The sequence below is a fragment of the Chelonoidis abingdonii genome, chromosome 1, assembly GCF_003597395.2.
Source record: "Chelonoidis abingdonii isolate Lonesome George chromosome 1, CheloAbing_2.0, whole genome shotgun sequence".
NCBI lineage: Eukaryota > Metazoa > Chordata > Testudines > Testudinidae > Chelonoidis > Chelonoidis abingdonii.
The window spans coordinates 189,982,614-190,009,213 of record NC_133769.1 but is presented as its reverse complement, the minus strand read 5'-3'; the positions used below and the strand labels follow the sequence as shown (position 1 = coordinate 190,009,213).

General features: G+C 40.3%; 1 long non-coding RNA gene across 3 annotated transcripts in view; it reads right to left on the bottom strand.

Moving 5' to 3' along the window:
• The window catches only part of LOC116815468 (uncharacterized), a 325,990-nt gene that overhangs the window by 255,780 nt on the left and 43,610 nt on the right, over positions 1 to 26,600 (bottom strand). For 2 of the 3 annotated variants that reach the window (XR_012657152.1, XR_012657151.1), the window contains exons 2-3: positions 24,748 to 24,839; positions 18,353 to 18,643 (exon numbers count right to left, since the gene is read on the bottom strand). This is a non-coding gene — a long non-coding RNA (uncharacterized LOC116815468). The remainder of the gene's footprint in view (positions 1 to 18,352; positions 18,644 to 24,747; positions 24,840 to 26,600) is intronic. The other variant, XR_012657153.1, reaches the window with a different exon arrangement.

The window sequence follows — 26,600 nt, the reverse complement described above, 5'->3', positions numbered from 1 at the left end:
TCCCTCACTCCAACTCTCTCCTCCAGTTCATTATTGTTCATTTTCCTGTCCAAGAAAGATGCTCCATCATTTCACCTTATGCTTCCCTTCTCCCTTTTTACCATACAAAACAAAAACTAGATCCCTTTCCAATATTTTTTCAAATACAAAGGAACGAACAGAATGTCATAAGTTACATACAAGTAAAATTATTTTGGTGAATGTTTCAGGGATATTTTTGTTGGATGTCATCCCTTGCTACAAAACCCAATGCAAATGAAAGTCTCCTGAGCAGGTCTCCTGAGCAGCAATCGGATCAAAAACAATTTGCCGCAGGAACCTGAATTTAACTTTTGACCTTCAGCTTCCATCTCCACCATGAGAAAAACAATTTGTTTCCACTAGTCTAAAAGCTGCCTTAGGGTTAATGCTGAGTTTTCAAAAGCACTTCAAGGCAAAAGTGACCATCTGATGGTTGGACTGTCTCATTGTTTGAGCAAGGAAGTTATTCTCAAGCTGCAAGTCAAACACCTTGCTATACACAAAGACAGTACTTCTGCATAGCAATCCTGTGTGTCAGTCCAAAGGCAGATCCAGAAATAGGTGAGGCCTTCAGGGGGCAACTTTTTTTTTTTTTTTTTTTTTTTAATTGTAATTGAAACAGTTTCATGGACACAGCGCTGAGCCTCCTTATCCATCCTCCTGTTACAGCTTAAAAATCTTTCATCTTGACAAAATCAGAATTATACATGTACAATATACATAAGCCAACTCAACTTTATTCAGCCTCTATGAAAAGTGCAATTTCTCCACCATAATTCCATGTTGTTGAGTTACAGACCAATCCTTCCTTTCCAATGGGATTCAGCCCTTCCAGCTCTATTGGGGATTGAGATATCAACCTTAACCTCCTAACACCTACAGCACTAAGTGATGTAGCTAGGTCAAATTACATTTTAAGTGTAGACCAGTCCTAAATATGAAAGCTGCAAGAGAGACTGGACAGCTCATGGAGTCCCTGCTAAATCCCCTCTCCCTCTGAAACAAGGTGTTTTGCACTCTAAGGTGCTGCACAGCACAGGCAACTCGAGCACTGTATCTGTGGTGACCAGAGTCAGAGTGAGAGAGATCCAACCCAGCACTGGCTACCAAGAGCCAGTTGAGGCCACAGGAGGATTCCAGATCAGGGAACCAGTGAGCCTGGTTGGAGACATGAGAGAACCCTGCTCCACATACAAGTGAAGAAAAAGTAAGGGGATTTTTATTTAAGCTGGCTACTGTCACAGCATTGTAACACTCCATCTCAGGACATTTGACCTTGGTCATACCATCTACCTTGGGAAATTGCCAGGGAGGGAGCTGGAGGAGTTTGAGGGTGTTAGGAGATGGGGGGATTGGCTTAATTATAAATGTTGATTAATTTGCAGTTAACCTTAATCTCTTCTTTCCCCAGATCCTATTTTTCTATTCCTATAAAGTTCCTCTATTTGATATACTGTTATTTTTGGTGTATCATTCCTTTGCTTAATTTACTTTATTGTCCCCTATGTATAGGTACTTACACTCCTTGCCAGCTTGTAGGGTTAGCATTGAGTTCTAAAGGCACAGCACTCCTGCATATATACTATAATGGGGAGTCACTCTAAGTAGAGGCATCAGGCACCAAGAAAAAAAAATTGGGACTCAACCTGCACAAGGAGAGTGACAAAGCTGCTCCAAATATCATTGATACCACACACCTGGGACAGAAGAGGGAAGAGTCTTAAACCGCAGCTGCACACGTAAAAGGCTCTTGCGTAGTACCCATCCCAAAACTCAGTCTGATTAAACCTTTTTACCATTGCACCAATATGTATGTGGATATATTTCACAGACATACAAGAACATTAGAAAGGAGTAATAATATAAAGCACAAAACTTGTCTTGAAATACTAACAGAGGATATGCATTTCCTCTTCCTTCTAGTAACATTTAAGCCACAGTACATCTCTGGGTAATAAAATAATTTCAGCACTTCAAGGCTTTCTTCTCCTGGTTTAAATTCAAGAGATTATTCCTTCTCAATATGTCACCTACAGAGGAGGTATTCCTTGGTACTCCCTGCCTGAAGCTCTCAGGGAGATTCAGGGGTATCAAAATCCCAGCAAATCTACAATCCCTTTTTCTCAAGTGTCAGAAACCCATTTAATCTTATTTGCATTTTATTTCCCTCTCCAACCAGTTTTAAGACCTCTCATTTGCCCTGAAACTCCCACAGAGTAAATAGGATGGACTTGGATCTTAGATTATAAAACCAGAAGAGATCACTATAATCCTCTTGTCTGGCCACCTGTATGAGGCCAGCCATCACACTTTCTTGAATTAATCCTGTTTGAGCTAGAGCATATATTTTGGGAAAACATCCTATTGTTCTCTTGGCAACGTGCTACTGTCAATACTTAACTTCTATCAACAAGATCATTTCCTGCAGACCTATAAGTTTTACTCCCAGTGCTGTCCACACTAGATCTTGTTTAGCTTGTGATTAAAAATATAGAGATATATTAAATATTTATTAGGAAATGCTAATTTTTCATAACTTTTTAATTTTAGGAAGATCAAAACAAGTATTGGAGCTTACAGCACAGACTACAGAAATGTGCATTATTTAAACTGTGTTACATCAATAAATTATATATATTACATCATTTTATTTATGGATTATATCCATAAAAGAGTTCACATAAAGTCAATAAAAGCCCTATATGAACAACAAAGAGAAAGCAAATAGGTAATCATTCACAAATAAGAATAGTAACCCCCCTGTGCTAGAAGACGACAATGCCTGAAAGTGTCCCACAATCCCATCTTTGTCATGTTGGCCACGAAACAGCTACCAAATTATGTTTTCTCTTGCAATAGCTCTCAAGGGTTTTCCTTGTCTATAAAATCAACTAATGCATTGTTGGTGCTATACAAGAAATAAGGCCATGCCATGTGTATTAGGGAAATGAGCAATTTTTGACAGCACTCTCCCAGGCAATTCCTCAGGTGAGTTATCTTTCTATCAGTGAACTTGAATGAAAGGCTGTTATTCATTGTATAATTATATACCATTCATTGAAAACTAACAAGTTGGGTAAATTCCACGTAGAACCCATACGCTACAGAAAGTGTTGTACAGAGTTTTATACTTTTGTATACTATTTTTCTCTGTTTCTACCCATAGCATTATATTGGAATTTCTGTTAGCAGGAAAAATGCTCCACTGCAAGCATTTTCTCAAACCACATAAGTTTAAAGAATAAGTCTTTAGGATTGGTCTGTGCATCGGAAGATGTTTCAGCTAATACAAAAGGGCATGTTGTGTAGCGTGTAAAGAAAACAAGAGAAGAATGCAAATCTGCAGATTTTCAGACCTGATGAGATAGGCATGTTTGATGCAGGTAACTGAGGACATTTCCCAAGTCTGGGATTTGTCTAAGTGTAGGAAGAGGACAGTTACCTGGTACTTCATACAAGTAGGATGGAAAAAAATAGACAAGCTGAAAAAGCCTAAAGGAATAAACTCTTCTTTCTCTCTCTGTCTAGTAACTTCCTCAGAAGCCACTTTATAAAGGAATCTTTTTGATATCTATAGAAAACTTCAAAAACTCTCTCTGTAGAAGATAAACTTGTTTGTTAGCATGATCTAGGTTACCTCATAGGAGTACTTTCTATGAGCATTCTACATGAACCTGTGGCCTGGAAAGCTGGACTTTAGGAGGTAAGTGTTGTAACAAAGTTCCTCCTCTACTTTGGTGGGTCCTGCGCTTATTGGCGGATTTGCTCACCTCAGTGATCTTCCCCTCTGGTGGATCCCACAGTCTGAGTCAACTCCTCCTGTGTCTGATCAGGACTTGGGAGGTTTCGGGGGAACCCAGGCCCGCCCTCTACTCCGGGTTCCAGCCCAGGGCCCTGTGGATTGCAGCTGTCTATAGTGCCTCCTGTAACTGCGGCATGTCAGCTACAGTTCCCTGGGCTACTTCCGCATGACCTCCTCCAAACACCTTCTTTATCCTCACCATAGGACCTTCCTCCTGGTGTCTGATAACACTTGTAGTCCTCAGCCCTCCAGCAGCACACCCTTTGACTCTCAGCTCCTTGCGCCTCTTGCTCCCAGCTCCTCACACGCGAATCTCACTGACTAACTGGGAGGCTTTTAACTAGTTCCAGCTAGCCCTTGATTGGCTTCAGGTATCCCAATCAATGTAGCTATCTCCACTGCCTTCTAGAAAGATCTTAATTGGCCCCAGGTGTCTTGATTAACCTGGAGCAACTGCCGTTTGGTTACCAGGGTACCAGGGATTTGTTTAGCCTGGGGCTAACATACCTGTTCCCCACTACTTTATTGTAGCCATCTGGCCTTGCCCCATCACAGTGTGTTCTGCCCATGGCTAAATTTTGTTTTCTAAAGCTTATCTGAGGAAAATAGCTCAGAATCACTATTCCGCACTAACTCCCCATTGGACACTTTTATTCCACACGAAGAGTACTTTTGTGAGGTTTAGTTTAATCCATTTTGGAAGTGGATTAAGCTAAACTGCAGAAGTGAAGAATAAGATTGTCCACATGGGAAGTTAGGAATACCTATTACACTTTAAATTCACACTATAGTTTATTTCACAATAACTTGCTCATTTCAAGAAGCCTTAAGTAGAAAATCAATCTATAGTCGTGCTGCTATACTTCCTGGTTGGTATTTTATTTTAACAATGAGTCATGACCTCAATGGAATCTATTTGAAGAAGAGTGACTTGCAGCTTCCTTAGGAACCCATGTAACTACCCTAGAGTTGGATGGAAAGGGCAGGATCAAGCTGAAATCACACACTGAGAAACTGTCAAAAAGTTATTCATCAAATTTAATAGGAAGGATATTAGCAATAGACTGAAGTGTTTAAAGTATAGTCTTAGGTAAATGTACAACTCTTAGTTTAAATAGGCTGAAGACAGAACTGTGGGAGAGTCTCTGTAAAATAGCTTTGTTTGCTAGCCAGTTCACAAAGAATCTGAAAAGAACTGGCAAATTGATTAATTTACAGGTTTGTCCTCTTTAACTCATCCCTCTTTCATCTTACCACCCCCACCAAACCAGAGAGAGGATAAATTTGTAAGTTTGGCACTGACTAAATTTCAAAATATAGATCTTCCTCAAATGATTGGGACTCTTGAGCCCAATCAATATCCCCAAGCAGCACTTTTTAGATAATAGCCTCTTAATATAATTCAGAAGACTCAATATTAGAAGATAAATCAACCCTCCATTTTTGCTCATGGGTGGCTTTTTTTGTCTGCTTTTGGTTTCAAGCAGGACTTAGCATTCTCCTTTTATATTCCCACACTTGGGTGATTTGTGATTATCGCTGTGGGTAGAAAAGCTCTTTAAATATAAAAGATCAGAATATTGCAGCTACAGGTAGGTGTCAGTATTGCCTGTATATACATGCCACAAACATAACCAGCCATTGTCTCTCTTAGCACTACTGGTCTCTTATCAAACGTAAGAAACTAAAAGTGTTCTATTGTGACATTAATAGTAGATGAAAAGCCAGTGTAAACGTTTTAAAATATGCAATATTTGTAAGTAAGGAAGCAGTCACATGTTCATTTCTTGATACTGCTGTGGGACAGACTTAAAAGGAACTCCTAGATCAGGGATAGTCAATAGGTGGACAAATCCAGACTGCCAGATGCTTTTGAATGGACCGTTAAATCTTTTTATTTACTTATTATCATCATAATTATTGTTATTTTTGTATTATTTTCTCTGGAGTCTGGACCTTGACCAAGAAATTTGAACCATGCTTTCTTTTTGGCATCAGGACAAGGAGAGCGTCTTCTTAGGTTTTGTACAGTGCCTAGCACATTTGAGCCGAGATTCTGAATGAGCTGTGGATGCTACCATAATATGAATATTAAAAACAATAACAATAATAATGAGGAGAAGGGTGTTGGGCAGGGAAGGCTGCTACAGAAGCTTGAATTTATTGAAAAAGTTTAACATATTTAAGTACAACACAACATATATCAATAAGAGGCACTTCAGAAATGACAGATGCAAAATAACTGTCTAAGGAGATCATAGATAATTTATAATACAGCTATTATCAGGTCATGCAAATAAACCTATTAAGTAAATAGTCTACAGACAGCTAGTCGTTAGACCTGGGGGAAAAATGTCAGCCAAGCTTTTGTTGGCTGAAAAATGCAGATTTGATAACAATGAAACATTTTGGAAATTTGTATCAGTTTCACTTAATTGTTTTGGTTGGAAAAAATGAGAACAATTATCGAAAGGAAACATTTTGATTTCTCAATTCAAAACCACTTTTGAAATTGCCTTTAATTTTATTGTAAATAATTAAAAATTAAAAAATATGCAAAATCAAAATTAAATATTTTGGGGTGGTCAAATGAAATGTTTTGTTCAGCTGAAAATGATTTTTTTCAAAATTTTTATTTGCCAAAAAAAATCACAATTTCATTTTTGGTTTGAATGAAAACAGGGATGTTTTGATTTTTTGGAATTGACAGAAAAATGAAAAATCCATTCTTTGCCCAGCTCTCCTCATCACCTCTGGATTCTAATGAGCTCTACATGAGATCCATTCAGAGGCTGAAATTAGTGCAGAATGCTATGACCGGCTTCTGAAGTACAGTTGGATGTAAAGGAGTGCTCCGGGATCTGCACTGGCTCCCAGTTTGTATCTGTGTAGAATACAGTGTTGGTTTTAACCTATGAAGGTTAAATGATTTGGGACCTGGTTACCTGAGATTGCCTCTCCCCCCATGACTTCATGCCATAATTGGCCAGCAATATGAATGAAAAGGGCATGCCCACAGGGTGCACTCTGTGAGGGGTCCTCAACTCTGGAACTTGCTTCCCCTTTTGGTCTGCTAGATTTGTGAACCTTCCTGACACAGTGCAAAGCCTGTTTCTCGCTCTCTGTTATCAGGTTGTTGGGGTGAGGCTTAGCTGATGGTTGGGCAGTTATATTCAAGAATAGTCCTCTTGTATTTTTTTTTTTTTTTTTTGAGGGCAAGGGTTAACCCATGGGCTAGATCTTGGCACAAGAAAGGAGATGCTATAAGCTATATTTGATAAATAGATATGTAATGATTTCTCTGTTTTTTAAACTGTTATTAACAGGTTAGTGGAGTACATAAAGTCAGTTACTCTGCACTTGTCAAAGGAAGGCTATGCAGGTATGTCAAGAAAGCAAACAAAGAAACAGAAAAACCATTCTCCACCACCACAGGCATCTGATTCAAACAACATCTCTGTTCTCACCCAAACCTTACTGAAATGCCACAGAATGGAAACATTGTGTGCTTCAGTATCTTGTGTTCACTAGATTCCATTTGTGAATAATATTTCCTCATTTTGGTTAATTTGTCAAACCGGCATGCTCACCCCACCTCTGAGAAGAAGATTGCTCACTCCCCTAGGAATATAAATTGTACTGTTATCTGATTTGTCACACAAGATAGGACATAAAAAAAGACCGCTGACGAAAATGTCTTTACAGCTCTTTGATCTTCCTGTAGATGGTGTATGTACACATATAAATGCATAGATTCCTTGCCCGTCTCAGTCAGACTGCACTTTTTAGAAGGGTTTAGCACATACATTCATGGCCCTGTTTCCAGAAGAATTCAGCTCCCACTTCAGCACCAAAATTAATTGCCAGGTTTTCAAAAATTCCTCCAAGTATGCCTAGCTCTTCTGAAAATCTGGTGCTGAAGTGTGAGCTGGCTCTCAGAGTCTATGACTGGAGCACAGCTATGGCACAATGTCACACATCATTTATTATTTGTATTGTTATAGCACAGGGATCGGCAACCTTCGGCATATGGCTCACCAGGGTAAGACCCCTGGCAGGCCAGGCCAGTTTGTTTACCTGCCGGATCTGCAGGTTTGGCTGATCTTGGCTCCCACTGGCCGCGGTTCACCGCTCCAGGCCAATAGGGGCTGTGGGAAGCAGCGCAGGCCAAGGGATGTGCTGGCCGCTGCTTCCTGCCACCCCCATTGGCCTGGACCTGCGAACTGCAGCCAGTGGAAGCTGTGATCGGCTGAACCTGTGGATGCAACAGGTAAACAAACCGGCCCGGCCCGCCAGGAGGCTTACCCTGGTAGGCCATGGGCCAAAGGTTGCCGATCCCTGCTATAGCACCTGAGAAATCAGGGCTTCATTGTTCTAGGCACTGTACATATGCATATAACAAAAAGATGGTGTCTATATCAAAGACCTTACAATGTTAGTATAAGGCGAGATAACAGGTGGATGGATATAAGAGAGAGATGGGTAACACTAGAATTTCAAGTTGCTTGGAGCAATATTAGGCACAATTCAAAATGAAGTAGCAGCATTTACTCAGGAATGGTCTTTGCTTCAATTGAGCCAGGCCCATGAGATTATACAAATGTGTGTCCCGTAACATCACAAAATGTATAAATACCAAAGGTATGTTGACATCTTTTTCAAAATTGGTTCATAAATCTGAGTTTAACATAACAACCAAACAAAAATACACCAAGTTTCACAATAACTACCACCACTCCACCAGCAACTGTTTACAGTAACAGTATCTTGACCAAAAGGTATATTTTACATCAAAACTCCTAAATACTAATGCACAGAAACCTATCCAGCCATTTTTCATCCATGCTTATAATCAGTGACTGGAGCTCAAACCTAGAGAAAACATAGCACTGATTCCTAACACTGAAACACAATAAACTAGAGGCACAAAAGGAGTTAGGTGCCTAAGTCTATTATGTTTTAGTCTCTACTGTGATGTATAAAACTCCTGCCAATCCTGTGATTAGTTCAGTGACCTGAGATGTGGTAGATCCAGGTTCAATTCCTCTCTCTCCCCCCCCGCCCCCCCCCCCCCGAGGATTTGGACAGGGATCTCCCACCTCTCAGGAAAGCGCTCTAACTCTGAGCTATGGAATATTCTGATGTGGGTCACTCTCAGTCTCTCCTGTTGAAGCTGTTCCACTGTGTATAACTAATGAAAGAGTGATGGGAGCTGGGATTCTGGACCCTCACACCTCCCACATGGGTATCTTAACTGGTGGACTACAGCGTCATCCTCACTCTCTGGTCCAATAACTATTTAAGTATTTATCCATAGCTCAGTGGTTAGAGCACTCGCCTGAGAGGTGAGAACCTCCATTCAAATCTTTTCTCCCCCTCTGGCAGAGACAGAACCTGGGTTTCCCACATCCCAGGTGAGTGCTCTAACCACTGGACTAAAAGCTGGATGGCAGCATCACTTCCTCCAATGACACAGGCAGCTAATGGCAACATCAGGTTCACAGCTGGGAATCACAAGCAGAGATAGTTATCTCCCTGCAGTCTGAATTTAGGTTCTGTGAGAGGGATGAGGCTTAGGACCACATCCTTCTTGTCAGCATCTCCTATTGGCTAGCTTAGGCAGCTTCCCACCTGGCATGCCCGCTTTTATGAATTGCATTCTATGGCACCTGTCTTCCCCCATTCATTGTATGGGAGTCACTGTGTGGGGAGCCGAGGTGCCTAACTCAAGCTTTGTGGACTGCAATAATTTTCTAGGCAGCTAAAAGATAGGTGCTGTGATGCTCAGCATCACTATGCCTATCTTCATCCAGCCCCACCTTGCTGTCCAACAACTCTCCATATGGAAATAGATTCTACAAAACAAACAAATTGCCAAATCCTCAAAGTCTTGTTTCCAGCATTAACTGGTGCTTAGGTGCTGTTTACACTGTAAATATTTTTCAGCTAGGTATACAGCACTCTCGTAACCAAAGGACTAAGACCATATTTTGCAGACAAGATGACCTAGGAAATAATTTCAATTTTGTAGAAGTGTTTTAATTATAAGTTTTTTTAAAAAGTATTTACACAAACTTAGCCTGTTTTGTATTGGGGACTAGATCCATTTTGCTTCCAATAATGTCAGTATGTGCTGCCATATGAAATATCTTAAATTAAGCTTTGTAATGACTAAAATAGTTCTCACTTAAACCATCAGTTAGTTGAGTTCTTCTACAAAGAATAACCGTAGAACATTAAAGTTCCATGGGAGAAATGGGTGAAAAAGATGGCAGAAGCTAATCAAGAAGGCATGGCAGGGAGGAGGACTGAACAGTCTCCACGGCCACTTGTCAGTTGCAGAATCGCGGTTCCCTCTGTTATGTTTCAGTCCATGGCAGCCTCCTCTTGTCCATAAAGAAGGGAAGTGCAGCCATATCCATCCTATTGGACCTCTCTTCAGCATTTGATAAAGCTGATCACTAGAGTTTCAGCCAAATCAAACCACCTCCTGTTCCAAAGGAAGACATAAGAAATCCTGGAGAAAGCAGTTATGGAATAACCTGCCTCTGATGAAAATTTCTTCCTAACTCCCATTAGTTAGAGATTGGCTTATGCCTGGAAGACTAAGGATTGCAGTTCCATTTTCTGAAGAATATCTGTTTCGTTACAGCAGTCCGTTAGACTTTGCCATTTAGTCAGTGGTTTACTTGCTACCAAATCTTCCAGATCTTGGCCAGCATGGACTCTCAAGCTCTCTACAATCTTAACCATAACCAAGAAACCTTGGCCAGTGGCCCATTCTTGAAAATCCTTTGGTTAAGTATCAAAGGTTTCTCCTTTCTCCAATTCTTAGTCTCCAAACATAATCTAGAGGTAATTCTGCCTTCATGAGATACGTATCAACTCCTTTTCTGCCAGTCACCTTAACATTTAAAGGTTGTGACCTTATAAGTTACTCTACATAAAAAATATGGCTGTGCTACCTATGCTGGAATAGGTCTTGCTGACATGGACCCATTCCTATCTAATTCAGGCTTCTGTGATATTGTGAGTGTGTCATTTCAGAGTATCAAATGTGTAAAAGCCCCCTAACCAATCCTGGCTAACCCCAAATGTTCTTCCTAAACTCTCACCACCTGCCATCTATGTTGGATATTTTAATAGGCACCACACCACCAGGAGATAGAGAAAATCAATCAAAATGGAGTTGACATTTTGGATTGGAACTTGCTCCATGACCTTAATCTTATCCATGAACCAAAACAATGGAGTACTTTTCATTCTGCCAGAAGGAAGCAAAACTATTTCCTTGTCCTCACCTGGACCATGAGCACAATCGTCCACTCCAAGCAATAAGCAGTGTATGAAAAAACTCCCCACATAGTCATCATCATCCAATCCTTAACAAAGTTGGAGAAACCACATCTACTGTGAGTTCCAATAAAAATCTTCCTAGAACTACCAGAAGACAAACTTGGTCAGTGAATTGGGTAAAACTGAGCATTATATTCCACATATCTCCATTGAGGAAAGTTACATATGGTTCACAGAAGCCATTTACAAAGCTGCCACAAAGTCAATCCCAAGAGGTTGTTATAAGATCTACATTCCCTGCCTACATAAAGAGTGTGCAGAACTCCTCAAAGGATATGAAGACAGTGGTGATTCAGACGTTGCCACACATCTGTTAGACAGCTGGGTTCTAGAAGAACAAGATGAAATAGAAGAACCACAGATGAAATAGAAAGGGTGATCAAAACACTGAAAACAGGTAAAGCACATGGGTTTGACAACATCTCTGAATTCCCTAAGAATCTGGGAAAAACTAGCAGAGAATGGCTTGCCATCTTTTTATCTGCAGTCATCCAGGAAAATAAGATACCTAATATCTGGCACAGAGCAAAAGTAATAGCCTTGCCAAAATCTGAGAAGGGCTGCAGACTGGCAACAAATTACTGTCCAATTTCTCTGATAATCTGAGTGTAGGTCAAGCAGGTTTCAGACCAAACCACCGTTATCTGTGATCAAGTACTGGCACTCACCACCTACATTGAGAACAGCTTCTAGACCAGACAGAAGACAAGTGTAAGTAGTACTGTGCATATGATACAATCTGGCATACAGGCCTACTGTACAAACTGTCATTGGTCCTACTGAAGTAGGTTGTCATGACTGTGGAAGTATTGCTAACAGGCTGACAGTTCCAAGTTTCAGTTGGACAAAAACCAGTTCCTGGATGTCCCCAAACACTCAGTTTTAGCAGCAACATTTTTCAACCCCTTCACAAATGATTTTCCAAATACCACTGCCAGGCTTTCTATTTACACATAGACAACATCTGTCCAGCAATACAGGACCAGGATTTCAGTCACCTAGAAGTAGTTCTCAATGCTGACATGAAATTATAGCCTGTTATTGTAAAAGATGGAGATTTAAACCTAATACTAAAAAGACAGCTTCCTTATGCTTCCATCTATGTCAAATAAAGGCCAACAAACATTTCTGAATGAACACAGGCTGGATCATGACCCAAAGTTTGAGTATCTAGGTTTTACACTGGACTCTACCATGACTTTCAGGGAACACTTTACCAAGGCCTTGCTGAAAATAAAGACAAGAAACAACCTGATCAACAAACAAGCTCATTTTACTTAGGGGCCCAATGTGCAGACACTCAAATTCTGGGCTTGTCTTGTGCTATTCTCAAGGCCCTTGGTTTTCAGTTTTTATTTTGTTTAAAGTTTCCTGGGAATTTATCAGGGGTTGTTTGTTTTTTTTATTTTACACACAAAAATTTAAAAAATTGGTAAGCAGAGGTGCAAAAAAATAACTCCACAGTTTTCTGAGTAAACATCAGAGTATGGGAGGACAGGAAAAAGACAACAAATAGAGAAAAGTAAGGCTATTCTCCTCTTTTGTATTTTTAAACATTCAAAAACATCCTCATGCTCTAAAACTTAGTCTGACATGGGGGATGTGGGGTTGTTTCAATCCATTTTACTATTTTACTAACTTCTATTTGCTTTGAATGCTGCTAACATCCACACTGTCTGGAAAGCTGGTAATCTGTATGTGGTGGGTTTGACATTAACGCTACATATACCAGCATTCAAGTCAACTGAGAAAAATTCAATTGTTTCTGATGTGGAGTGATTAGATGTACTGCTAATGACATTAGGCAGGGCCTGACTGTCCCATTTGCCAGTGTGACTAATTAGTAGATGTAGGCCATATCTTTGCAGGCTGCACCCATCAGCAACTGCTGCCTGGTTTCCTCCTGCACTTCCATGAGGCTCTTCCCTCAGTTTTTCAGTTAAAATACTTGGGGCTCGTCTTCACGTCAGCGGTGGTGCCAGGCACCAGTGTTCCAAGCGCATGCCTGGGGCAACAAACCATGGGGGGCGCCTTGCCAGTGCCTGCAAGGGCGGCAGTCAGGCAGCCTTCAGCAGCTTGCCTGCGGGAGGTCCACTGGTCCGGTGGATTTGGCGGCAGGTACACCGCAGCCACAGGACCACATCCTGCAGGCAAGCCACTGAATCCGCAGGACCAGGGACCTCCCGCAGGCAAGCCGCCGAAGGCTACCTGACTGCCGTGCTTGGGGCAGCAAAAAAAGCTACAGCCGCCCCTGCTTCACATACAGAGCTACAGCGACGCAGCTACATTGCTGTGGCATTTCAGTGAAAATGTCCCTATGCCGACGGGATAGCATCTCCCATCGGCATAGTTAATCCACCTCCCTGAGACACGGTAGCTAAATCTATGGGAGAAGTTCTCCCATTGTCATAGCACTGTCTACACGGGGTGGGGGTTAGGTCAGTATAACTACATCACTCAGGGGGGTGGATTTTTCACATCCTTGAGCAACATAGTTATACTGATATAGGTCTGTAGTGTAGACCTGTCCCTAGGTTAACATGCTTGATTCAACCATCTATGTATATGTAATTGCAGTATATATTTCCTGCCATTTTGTTTGCCTCTTTTTTATTTAGAGGCAAATATGCTTCTGCGACTGTTTTATTTTTATGGAGCTACTGTGCAAATTTAAACCTTGTTTTAAAATAACTTTCAAGACTTTTGGACCAACTCACTCATTTAAAAAATCTCCGTTTTTAGAGCCATAATGATTTAAAATTTGCGACAGATGTTACCTTAAATTACCATAGTCCTTTTACCATCTTCAGAGATAGCTTTCCCTCCTCCTTTCTCTTGAATATAAGCCTTTTTTTTAATCTGACAGTTTCCCCCCAGTATATGACAAATGAAATCCTCCTAAAAGACATTTTCCAACAAAGTAGATGATTGTGTGTGATTACAGAGTATTACAGAGTATTAAAGACTAATTTCATAGGTTGCTGAGGGGTAAAGTAATAGCTTCAAAAACCTTGTGGGGGGTGAGGGGGGAAGAACTTAACTATTGGACTGAGGATTTTCTAAAAAAAATATTTCTCTCTCATTTTAAATGATGAAAAGTTAGAATATTTTAGTGAAAACCTTTCAGACAATATGAATCTTATAAAACTGAGCATGGCTGTGTCAAGAAAGCTTCAGAAAACACACTGTTCACAGACAGGAAGGCATTGCAAACTGATGCAAAAAGAAAGCTCCAATATGGAAAAGGGATGTCTGGGATTTAAAAAAAATGACCTGTGATACCAAATAAAAAGTATCTATCCAAGTCTGGTCTCAAATCAATAACCTAAAGGTGACAAGTTCTTCAATTATCATGCTTTCTAAGTTTCTACTGGTATTGCCAGTATTCCCTGTTCTAGGAAATGGGGAATCTTTCTCAAACTGTGAAAAATCTAACATGGTAGAAATGATTAAATGCAGCCGTTGTATCCACTTTAGCAATTCTCTGAGTCATCCGGCTCCACTGTTTTGATCATAAAAGCTCAGAGTTCAAGTTCAAAAAAAAAAAATCTATGTGCTATTTTATTCAGCAGCAAAGGTAAGACAGACATCAATGTCCATTTCTTCCTGATGTAGAGATTAAAATTAAAGCATCCATTTAAAGGAATCATGGAGAACATACATGTTGTCATTATTTCTATCAACATGTAGAAACACCAAAGAATAATAATAGACATAATATATATTTGAAAAGGAGCAGAAAAGAAATGTGTGGTCTGCACCCAGTACTGCACCCACAACATAATGAAGAGTCTCTTCTCTTGAATAGTGTGAGCTATGATGAGCATAAAACCAGTGCTCCAGACTTTGTTCTGTCTACCTATTCATTCCCAATGGCAGTTTTTACTGGAGAGATTATGTCTCCCTATGTCCAATCAAGATCATTATGTTCTGCTGGGTTTGCTCTTTCTGTTGGTTTCCAGGGCTGAAAACTCCAGGATTGTTTGCAGGATATTCTCAATGCCTTTGGAGCTTGCTTTCTGGCAGTTTGCAAGAGTGATGGAGCAGCAGCACAAGACACGTTTGGTCAAACACTTAATTGATCTCTGGACCATATTAGGGACAGGATAAGGCCTTTTTAAAAAAAAAATAGTCTTTTTATTACAGCATTTTAAATTTGACAAAATCCTGGAAGGCACGCAGGTGCTGAGACAGCAGGCACAATTCACAGTGAGTTCCAAAGCCACTTACATGTTCAGATCACCACACTCCAGCCATACTCCTTCAATCATTTTCCCCAATCTCACAAGAAAGCATGTTCTTAAATATTAAATCAGCAACATTTAGTTTGATTTTTAACCATATCATCTTTAATATTTATTTCTTGTAGAAGGATGGAAGAGGAGGAATGACAGCAAGAACTTCCATCTCCCCCAGTACAGGAGAAATACAGGGCATTGATAGATGAGAAGCTGGCAAGATATCATTCCTTGGAGTGAAACCAGAGGTGAGCCAGGGCAATTAAGGTAAAAAATGTAATTCATCCTTAAAATTAAAATAGCTACAAACTAGACTACTGTAATGTAACAAGACACAGTTCTGGTGGATTAGCTATTGCAGTATTATTCCGCAGACAAACAGATGTAACGTATAGAGCAAGTTCAACTAGTTAAAATCAGTCTTATTTCCTTCTCTTCTCCCACAGGCTTAAAATAAAGACCCCGTTGTCTCCATCGGGAAAAGCAGAAACTGTCAAAAAAAATTTTAAAAATATGCAAAACAAATTAACTGTTGAAGAATGTTTTAAAGGGACATTCTCTCTCTCTCTCCTTAATGTGGTTGAAGGATGTTCTGCCTAGGAATGAGTGAAAATGAGTGAACAGGTAAGCAGATATGTTCCCAGATGGTGTGAAATGCTATGAGGCATAACCTGAGACTGTAAAGTCTAGTGCGACTGGTATTTTATCTGTGCTATGTAAGTAACCGTCCTACAAACTGAAGTGGATGAGGGGCAGTTCTATAAGCACTTCATTAAGCTTCTAATTTTTCAAGTATGTTGGAATTCTGGATTTATGCTGCTCTTTCCCTCATGTTGAAGTCTCAGTATTTTCCATAGCCTTTGCCTCTTTTCTGTACCACTTTTTTCTCTCTCACTACACACTGGCCAAACATCTCGTTGAATGCATCAAATTACCCTAGATGCCCAACTTGGGAAATGCACATACAGTCCCAACTGTATCATAGACATATTATCTGGAAAACCAGTCTGTCAGCAGAGTATACTTCACATTTGCAAAATGTAATAATTGGGAACTAAGTTCGTAACATAAGACTGGAAAAGTTAAGTGATAGCTATAGGACAACCTCTAGGTTTTTGTGGGTTTTGTTTTACCTCTCTCCCCCCATTAACCACATTGATAATCTCCGTTCCTGGATTTCATCAAGTGGCACACCCAATATACTCTTGATGAATTCCTTTAAGTCTCAGTTTTTCATTCTTTTGTATTTTCAAGTAGTCCTGCTTCCAAGGAAGCCTAATTTATAATGTGGGGGAGGCTGCATATTTTTGGCACATGCAATTGTACAGATGTTATTCCTTAAGGAAGACCATCTTGATTGCCTGCATGAATAATGGCTATGAGATGGCAAAGAGCCAAGAGTTCTCTTATAGCAGAATGTATAAAACCACTCTCCTACTGAAAGAAGGCCCCCAGTAGGATAATATATTATTACGCATGATTCAAATTACAGGATCTGCAGCAGGGGAGCTAGTGGCTGTATCAGGACAGCCGCACACAGAATACTGATGATGGGATGATGGAATGCATCAGGCTTTGAAAGAGCCAAGATTTAGTGTTTAAATCCCTGTATTCTTTTGAAAGTGACTACATGGATCACCATACAACTGAAGCCTCAAATTGTGCATTCTCATGATTCAAAAAACAAACATGTTCTAGCAAAAGTATTTGAGTATGTTGCTTGTTTAAAATAAATAAATAATTAAAAAATAAACTTTGCTTCTCTGGAGATTGGTGACTTCTTGAAGCCCATAGGGGTTAATTTTATAAGACAATATTCAATTGCCTTATATTTGATCCTGTTACAGCTACTAGGACACAGTAGAACAAAAATTTCCTTCACTAGATTATGACATCTGAAAACTCTAAATTCCCTAGTATTCTGGGCTGCTTTTAAATCACTTGCATAACAAATTACTTTACCCACAAAGAACTAAATCCAAATGTTCAACACAATCTGGGATCCCCAAATGTTTTTCATTTATAAATGAATGCAGCTCAGGAAAATGTGCATGTTAAAAAAAAAAAGATACAAACTATTTAATGATATAGAATGCTAGCTAGCTAGAAAGTATTGTTGCGGGCTAAGATCAAATATTTTTTCTGTTCCTATGCAACAGTTAAATAGAAAAAGGTTATAGCTAAACAAAAACTCTATATTTCGCTCTGCTGCAATATACCCTGACGCAGTATGCAAGCTCTCCCTTAACTTCCTTTCATACTGGCTCTGGTATTCATTTATTCTGGTATATGGATGCAAATCAGGTGCATTGTGCTGAGGTGGGAGGAAGGGGGTGAAATTTTCTCAGAAATGACCTCAGTTCTATTCATTAGTAAAATGACATCTTGGCTGAAAGTGGCGGAAAATGAAATATAACAGTGCTGAACTTCACTCAGTTGTGACAGATGCATCTAAAAGCCTTCAGAGAAAGCCTGGTTTCTAAAATGGCCACTCCAATGTGAATACTGAAGCATTAAAATAAGTACTTAGATACTGATTGCGGCTAAAGATGCAAACTCCATGCTACAGCACCCTCTTTACCTTTTAAGATTAGGCAAGGTGATGTCAGACATTAATGGAGGAAGCAATGCCATACTAGGTAAGGAATACAAGGAGACAAACATGTTAAAAAAAGAAAAACTATATTCTCAATATTAACAATGAAAGGCTATTTTAAAGGCTTAGCCGTGCCAAAAAAAGAAATGGAACAGTGCCCATGATTACCTGCAGAGACAGCACACAGTTTAAAAAAAAAAATCAGGGAAAATGTAGCCCTGTTTTGCATAGCGATTCAAATTATGCTGGCAGAATAATTAATGGAGGGACCTAATCTCAGAGAAAAAAAGGATACGTTAAACAAAGTTCATTACTGCATGATGTAAATGAGTTTCTCACCAATGATGTCACTGATTGGCTGAGATGCGGAGCTGGTTTCGAACAGTGCAGCATGGCCGGATTGGCTGCTAGCTCTTCTGGTTACTGCCTGCTTGGGCAGCGGTCGAACCAGACACTTTCTGTCTCTCTTGTTGTCGTTTGAAGCAAATCTTGTTCAGCCCAGCTGTGTCTCCATAGTAGTGGCACCCTAAGAGAGTCTCCCTCCTGCTTCCCACAGCTCATCTGTAAGGCGGTCGCTGCTGTGAAATACCAGCCCTTGGCACAGAGCCCAGACTGCGTTGTTAGATCCGTCTATAATACAGAAAAGAAATTTTTTTTAAAAAAAAGCAATTATTTCACCGAATTACATCCTAAGAAGGATTAGTAAACACTGAATTGCAGCTGATTTGTGTACTTCTAAATTATGTAGCTAGCACACTTCCTGAAATAAAACATTATCTAACTTGCAGTAATAGAACAGCGTTCATTTTAAAAAAGAGAAAAATAAAACAACTCTTTGTTTACCTTGATTACAAAAAAAAATCTTCATTTTTCCCTAGAACCGTGACTGATTTCTTAAACATTTTTTAAACTTATCATCAGGTTTCTTTTTTTTACATCCGAGTCATTATTTTCTGTTTAAGACAAGGGATCTTAATTAGCATTCTTTTTAACTATGCAAACAGAGCAGGGCATGAAACAAAAATGCTGAATGAAGAATGAGAGAGAGAGAGAGAGAGAGAGAGAGTGTGAGAGAGAAAAAAAATCTGTGCAGCTTTTACAGTTCAGCTGTCTGACCTCCTGCAAAAAGAATGCAGTCATATCAACTTTGCCAGACAATGGAGTACCTACAGGCTTTCCCCAGACAAGTCCTTTATAACCAGTCAGTATTATGTGCTGCAGACAGTGGCCAATCAGTAAGCTGCTTTTTACAGCAATGACACAATAGGTGCACTGGCCATACTGTCCTTCTAGCCCCTGACAGGAGTTCAGGTTCATTTATTGTGTACAGAATACACTTATGTCTGTAATGTTTCCACTGTAAAAATTATCAACTGAGGCTCCCTTTGTTTTATTATAATTACATCATCCTACTTACTGCATTCAAGCCGCAGTGCCACTATTCACAGAGCGGCGCATAGGGATGTACGTCATATAAATATGCATGAGCACGCCTGCTTATTTAAATAATAAAATGCATCAATTGTTCCCCCCCACACACTCGTTACCGACATACTACATGAGTTAAGAACACACAGTGAATACGATCACCGCCTGCTCTTATTTATCTACCGAACATTTTTTAAAACATAATTTTTAGCTAGTAACTAAGAAATAATAAATATATCTTCAAACCCAAACAAATCTCAGTCTAGAAATGAATTGTTTTTCAGATCTAGAGCATTTTTCCTCTTGTCACTAAACATCAGAATAAGAGCCTGTAAGTGATTCTGCATGCACTCCATCATAGCCACACATCAGATGCCCAGTTCTTATTAAAAGCGTGGTGATCACTCAGCATGTGCATGCATCTAGCTTGTGTATTTGGGCATTCTGTAATTATAGCATCTTGAGTAATCATACCTGAAACCACTCATAGATTCAAAAGATTAAAACATCACTTTTCATGTATTAGACAGACATAATTGGGCAAGTTCTATTGTGGGAACTGCCATGCTAATTTTTGTGATTTTATGCATGGGATTTACATATTCATGAAGAGAATAGCTGTTATGACCACCGACAGAGCAACATGAAAAGAAAAGAAACCATTCTCCAGCATAGAGTATACAAAAATCTAGGGGGAAAACATGCAGCATATGGCGACAAGAAGGAGAAGTTGTTTGGTTTTTCAGGGTTATGTTGATTTCCTGTTTACAAAATTTCCGAGTAGACGGCTTACAAAAATATGTAAGTATACTGAATTTGAAAGTAATGTAAACCTGCATTTTTAATGATCATTCACTGGTTGTGGGAAGAAAATTGTTTTACAATTGGTGCTCAAATTCTCCAAGTTTTGCCTTTGCAGTTATAGATCATTCTAAGATTGTGGATGCTTAGAGTGTGGACACCCAGTGATGCTGAAAACACTAATTAACAAAAACCTGCACTTCAGTTTTATATTTTAAATGTTATTTCATATTTTAATATCTGATTTATATTGGAGAACCATACCTTGCCTAGCAACATGGGGCTCTATGTTAGCATAGTTCTTTTCCATCTTATTATGATCTCATGCTTTCCAAGTCTGAAAATGCAAGCTTAATTCAGCTTTGAGTTTCACTTTTTTTTTTCTTTTTTTTTTTTTTTAAAGAAAAGTGTCATCAGTGGAAAGATAATTCCTACTGTATGATAAATACAGTGTGCATTGATTTTTGTAGTGCCTTCATCACAAAAGGGACTTCTACAGTAACTCCACAGTTACTATATACCTTATTGTACATTAAATATAAATAATGAAAGGTACTCTATAAAACTTGTCTATTTATTTGTGTGGTAGCTGCCCTTCTAAATATCCCTATTTTCCCTTAAATAGCTAGATAACATTACATAGGCATTCTTATTGCTCCCTATATTTGGTAGGATAATGCTCCAAATAATGAGATAATATTGTTTAGTTCTCCAGGGAAATTGAAAACTTTTTAGTATGTGTTTGATAGACCTTGACTGAAAATAACTCTCTCACTACATAGAATAATATTACAGAAGAATAAAAAGTATCTAGGTATCATGTGCCCATTTTAAATGTTGAGAACAAAAGTTTCTTGCAGATATAATGCTTGTTTCCTAGTGGTGTACTTAACTCCTGTGTCGTGTTAGCATATTAAGTGTTAATGCTGCATAAAATAAGTTCTTAGAATTTATTTTAAAAACTGTTTGTTTTTCAATATAGCAGTACTGACAGAACATTAGCTACATAAAATCCCATGAGAAATTGCTACCAGTTCTATGAAGTAATAGTTTCAAAAGCTAAAAATCAAACAGATTTTTGAAAATATTAATAGCTACAACTACATAAACTAATCTATATTTCTCTAGTCAAACCAATAATCAGGCAACAATCAGTTGGGTGTCTTCTTTATACTTTTATTTATCCAGGATTCAAACTCCACTGTCTCTAGATCTCCAAGCAAATTATTAATTTGTCCACTAAGTTTAGGGTGATGACATCAAACGGCACAAAAATAAGGGTAATCCCTGCAAGGTACTCCTGTGGATAGCAGAACAATCATGTGCATCTATTTTTAAGATATGAACTCTTCAGAATCTCAAAGTAGTCTTGATTTAAGGAAGGGAAAGATGTAAAGTATATTTCCACTAATTTAAAGATCCTTTTAGAGGAGTATAACTGAAATCAGGTATTTATACATCAGCAAAATCAAAAACACCATGGAGGAAAAATAACGCTAAAAGTGAGTTTAGAATCACGTATGTTTTTCTTTTGTAGCATTGAACATGCCAAGCTCTTCTTTCAGTTACATGCATAAATAAGTTCTCAAATCAGAACTATAAAAGGAAATTTTAGATTAAAGAAACTTTACCAAAATAATCAATGTATACATCAGAGACTGAAGGACTAGACATATAATAAAAAAGCAACTGACAAATGGAAAATTGAACAATATAAAAAATTATATCTTGAGCCAAATTACTCCCCCCAGAAGATATGCATAAAATATATGTCATTTCCATGTTTACTGCTTAAATGTTACTACTTGTGGCTATTTCTTGCTGCACTGATCATAATATTCTTAATTGCACCTTTTGCTTGCTTCCCGCATCCCTCTGTTGCGATCACTTTTCCTCTCTTGCGATATACTTACATGGAGAGCTATTTGGGTGTAAGAATGTCTTTTTGGTATGCGTTTGTACAGCACCTCGCACAACAGGCCCCAGTCCCTGACCAAGGCCTCTCAACACTCCCACAGTCCAAACTACAACAATTAATATTTCCTTGCACACACATACTAAAGCGTTTTCCATTTTATTATCTGGAATATATATTTGATATATGGGAACTATGACCAAAATGTTCAGACTACAGGCAGCTACATCCATCTCTAGGCCCTGTTCCTGTAATGAGCTCCATGCCAAGGACTCCTGGACCTTTGTGGAGCTAAGTACAACACTGGAACATTAAGTACCTAAATAAGCAAATGTCCTGATTATCAGGGGTGCTTGGAAGCCCCTGCAGCTGTTGTAGTCAATGAGAATTATGGGGTACTCATGTCTAAATATGATGTAGGTGCTTACGTTCTGGCTTTTACAAGGAGTTTGACACAATGGTTGAATAGGTCTTTTCCATTTTTAATAACTACTATAAACCTGTATTCCATTGTTCTATATCCTCTGTATCCCTGAAAAGGAAAAAAGTGTCAGAGGATCTATGAACTTCACTGATGGTTTCACTAGTCTTACTGATTTTATGGAGAAGGCATTCAGATACTATGGTGATGGTAGCAGAATAACACCAACTGAGAAAGAGAGAAAGTCAGCCAGGGAGTAAAATATATCAAAGGATTTCCACCATTATGCCTTTTACTAAATCAGTCAGCCATGTATGGCCAGAAAGAGGAATATCAACTTTTTTATATACACAATAATGACTTGGAAACAGATTTTCTTAGACAAAATGAATAAATGTAGTTAAAGGGCTATTAATTCTAGTAAAATATTAAAAAGGAGGAAACTATGCATTTCTATTTTAAAATTTGCTTTTTCTAAAAAATTACACCTGTTTACGTGCATTACTACAAGACTAAATTCCTCAGATTTTTTTAATATCAGAAAAACTGCCCAATCCTCCTAAATGTCATTCAGTCATACCTAATTTTACACAGTATTTATGAATACTGCACACAAACATTTAAAATAAGCTTACTTTCATTTAATTACTTTTAAAAGAGAATTCATATAAAATACTGGTTTATTGTCCTTTATTTTTAAAAAATGTATTTTCCGTACATATTTATGTTAACAAATAATTGAAAAATAGTTTTCAAACCTGCCATTGTCCGGCCCTGCTGGAAAAAAGCCAGGAGGCAATGGCTGGCATTAAATTAGGCCACAACTTTATTCACCTATAATATCTGGAAGAACTCTGGTGACCAGACATCCTACTATTAGGATCTTTGTCTTATACTGGCAGGGGTGAAAGCATCCCCCAGCCAGCCCATCCGCACTACCTGGTCCATGCTGCCCAGGGCTCCAGCTACGATTTAAAGGGCCAGCAGCAGCAGTCATATCCCTGGGACCTTTTAAATTGCCGGCCCCAGGGCAGCTGCTCCTTTTGACTCTCCCTCCTCCGTCAGCGGCCGGAGGGGGGGAAGAAAGGGGCAAAGTCAGCTGTACAGGCTGGTAACGACAGTCACTTTTTACCAGTACACCGTACCAGCCCATACTGCCTTACTTTCACTTCTGTATCTAGGCAACCTATTACCCTGCCCACACTCACATACACACACTCATCCATCCCAAATTTTCACACTTGCTATCTGGTCACCTTAGGAAGAACTCAGGAATAAATTGTACTGTGCAGGTTGTCATTATTCTTTAACTGCTTCCACTGATTTGGGAGGGGGGCCCTTCCTGTTCTGCCTTGCCCCATCCAAGTAATCCATCCCTTTCCTCTCCCTCCAACTGCTGAGGGAATCTTTTCCTTTAGCAAGCTGGACAAAGGACCCACCACATACAGTTGCAGTGAGCACATTATTTGTTCCTCTCACTCTGAGATCTGTTTTACCTGATTTTAATTAATATTGTTTCCTACTCAATCCCATCTTCCTGTCTCTTGCCCAGAATTCTTCCATTCCTTTGTCCTTTTAAAGAGACAGACGGTATCATATGAACATTATGTACTTTTTACAAATAAAATAAAGAGTGATTTATAGTGACTAGTATTAAAAAAGTCAAGCATTTCCTACAGCTATTCATACATGCAGTTATTATGGATAAATTGATTTTAAATGGTAGCGACTGTATTTTTAATGATTTGACATATACTAGCACCGAAATGGCTGTAAACTATCCTATGAAACAAGTCTATCTACTTTTGTTGCTCTCTCTCACAAGCAGGAACTCTACAGTGCGGGTTAATGTCATAAGTTCCCAGGACCTCAGCACAAAGACTAATGTCCCATACGGTCACCATCTCAATTTACCTTAAGGTGACATATTGTCCCCCTTTGTGGAAAGGGGGATGGACATATCTGCAATCCCAAGGCACAGAATGTATCTGTTATGTATTTTGTGCACAGAGAATTTAACAAAGTGTGTCTTTAGTTTTAGAGGGCTTATTTTGATTAAGGAAAATGACAAAGAAACTAATGTAGAATCTCCATGAAAAAAAGTCTCCATTGAACTCAAATTGCTTCACTATACTGTCTACCCAGAAGTCAAGCAAAAAGCCTACTTACCTTCTGACACAGAGGAAGCACGTTCAGGTGTAACTTTTCTGGGCCATAAATTGTTTTGTAAACCCTGATTGCCTCCCTCTCAGGTCTAGAACCTGTTGCCAGAATAATCATATTTCACAGAAGATCCACTCATATCCTGGATGGTCTCTTTATCTACCAAGCAGAGGAACAAAACTGCAATGCCCTCTGTCCATGAATTCAGCCTTTACATACAAGAAGTTGTCAGGGATAGGGTGACCAGACATCCCATTTTTAATGGGACAGTCCTGTATTTAAGCCCTCCTGCAGGTGTCTGGACTTTTTCTTAAAAACTGGCAAATTGTCACATTTTCTGCCAGTCCTCCATCAGAACCGACAGGTTCTGCTGCTGGCGGAATCCCTGCTCACCAGCCACTCACCCACCAATTGTGAGTGGGGACGGAGGTTCACGGCCAATGATGGGGGTGCGTGTGCAAGGCTGCTGGTGAGATGAAGCTGCAGGGCCCAGGTCACTCCCCCTGCTGGTCCATCAGCACAGCCCCCGCAGCGTGCTGGCTGTCAGGCCCTGGCCCCGCCCCATCCCATTTCTAGCTGGTGCTGGCTCCATACCATGGCAGCCAGTGTGTGCGCGCAGGCGGCTATTTGTTACCTCTGCTGCCCACTCATCATCCCTTCATGCACTCCCCATCTTGCTGTCCTCTCTCTGCTTTGCCCCCTTTGCCCTCCCCATCCCTGCTGCTCCTCCTCCATATCCCCCCTCAGTGGAGTGCCTCCCTGTCCCAGCGCTGTGCGGAGAACCAGTCCCTGGTTGGAGGGCTCAGCTCACCGACAGCCTGGTGGGCAGGCTCCTTCCTTCCCCCACTGCCTCTGGCTGGGCTGGTGCCCCAGGAAAGCCCAAGACCCTCCAGCCTGGGATGCTGGCCAGGAGGATCCAAGCCTGGGATGTGCCAAAGGCCTGCACAGCACTGGTATGGGGAAGCCTTTCTGCCCCTCAGCTATGCTCTGGAGTAGGCAGGGAGGCAATTTCAAGCCTGTTCCCACTCTTAACCTGCAGGATCCACAGCAACCCCCTGGGCAGGGAATTAGCACCCTCTTCGCCTGCCTCTCCCTCCCCACTCTGGGTCCTGCCCCCAAGGAAGCGAGGTGCTCCTCCGTCCTCTAGGCACTTTCCCTTGCTGAGCCACCTCTCTAACTGGGCTCCATAGCCGCTAAAGCCCCTTCCTGCTCACGCTGTAGCCAGGGGACAGAAGGCGGTTGGGTTATGTCAGTGGCCTGCAGCAGCCTGGAGGTGTTAGCTGCCTTTTGACACTGTGTAGGCAGGAACAGACAAGCTGCTGCCCATCATAGGGGGTGGAGGTGAGGGTGGGAAAGGAGGGATGAGCTCTCCGAAGAGATGGGCCCAGTCATCCCTTCCACCCCTCCTCCTCCACTGTAGATAGCAGCAGCTCCTGTCCCTTCCCTCCCGCACACTGCCGAAAGGTTGCTGCTGGCCACATTCTGGTTTGAACCCTAGCAGAAGCCTCGGGGGTGGCATCAGACCCTGCATGCTCCCCCCGCCCACTCACACATGTATTGCCTCAGTAAGACCCAGCACCAGGGACTGGGAGAAGCGAGTCCATCCTAGAGGCCCATGGACGGCGGAGAGCACCAGACAGAAAGGGACAGGTCTGTCGGTCACTCCCCATGTGAGAGTGGGTTATGGGTGTGTGTCACCTCTCCCCATGGGTGTGGGAGAGGTAAGGGTGTGTATGTGAGACCCTTCCCCATGTGAGCCCTAAAGCCTTAAAGTTAAGAAGGTAAATAGAAAGAATCCAACTACACAGTATTCCTTTTTAATGGAGGATCAGTCATCTTGATGTTAATTTGAAAGTTTA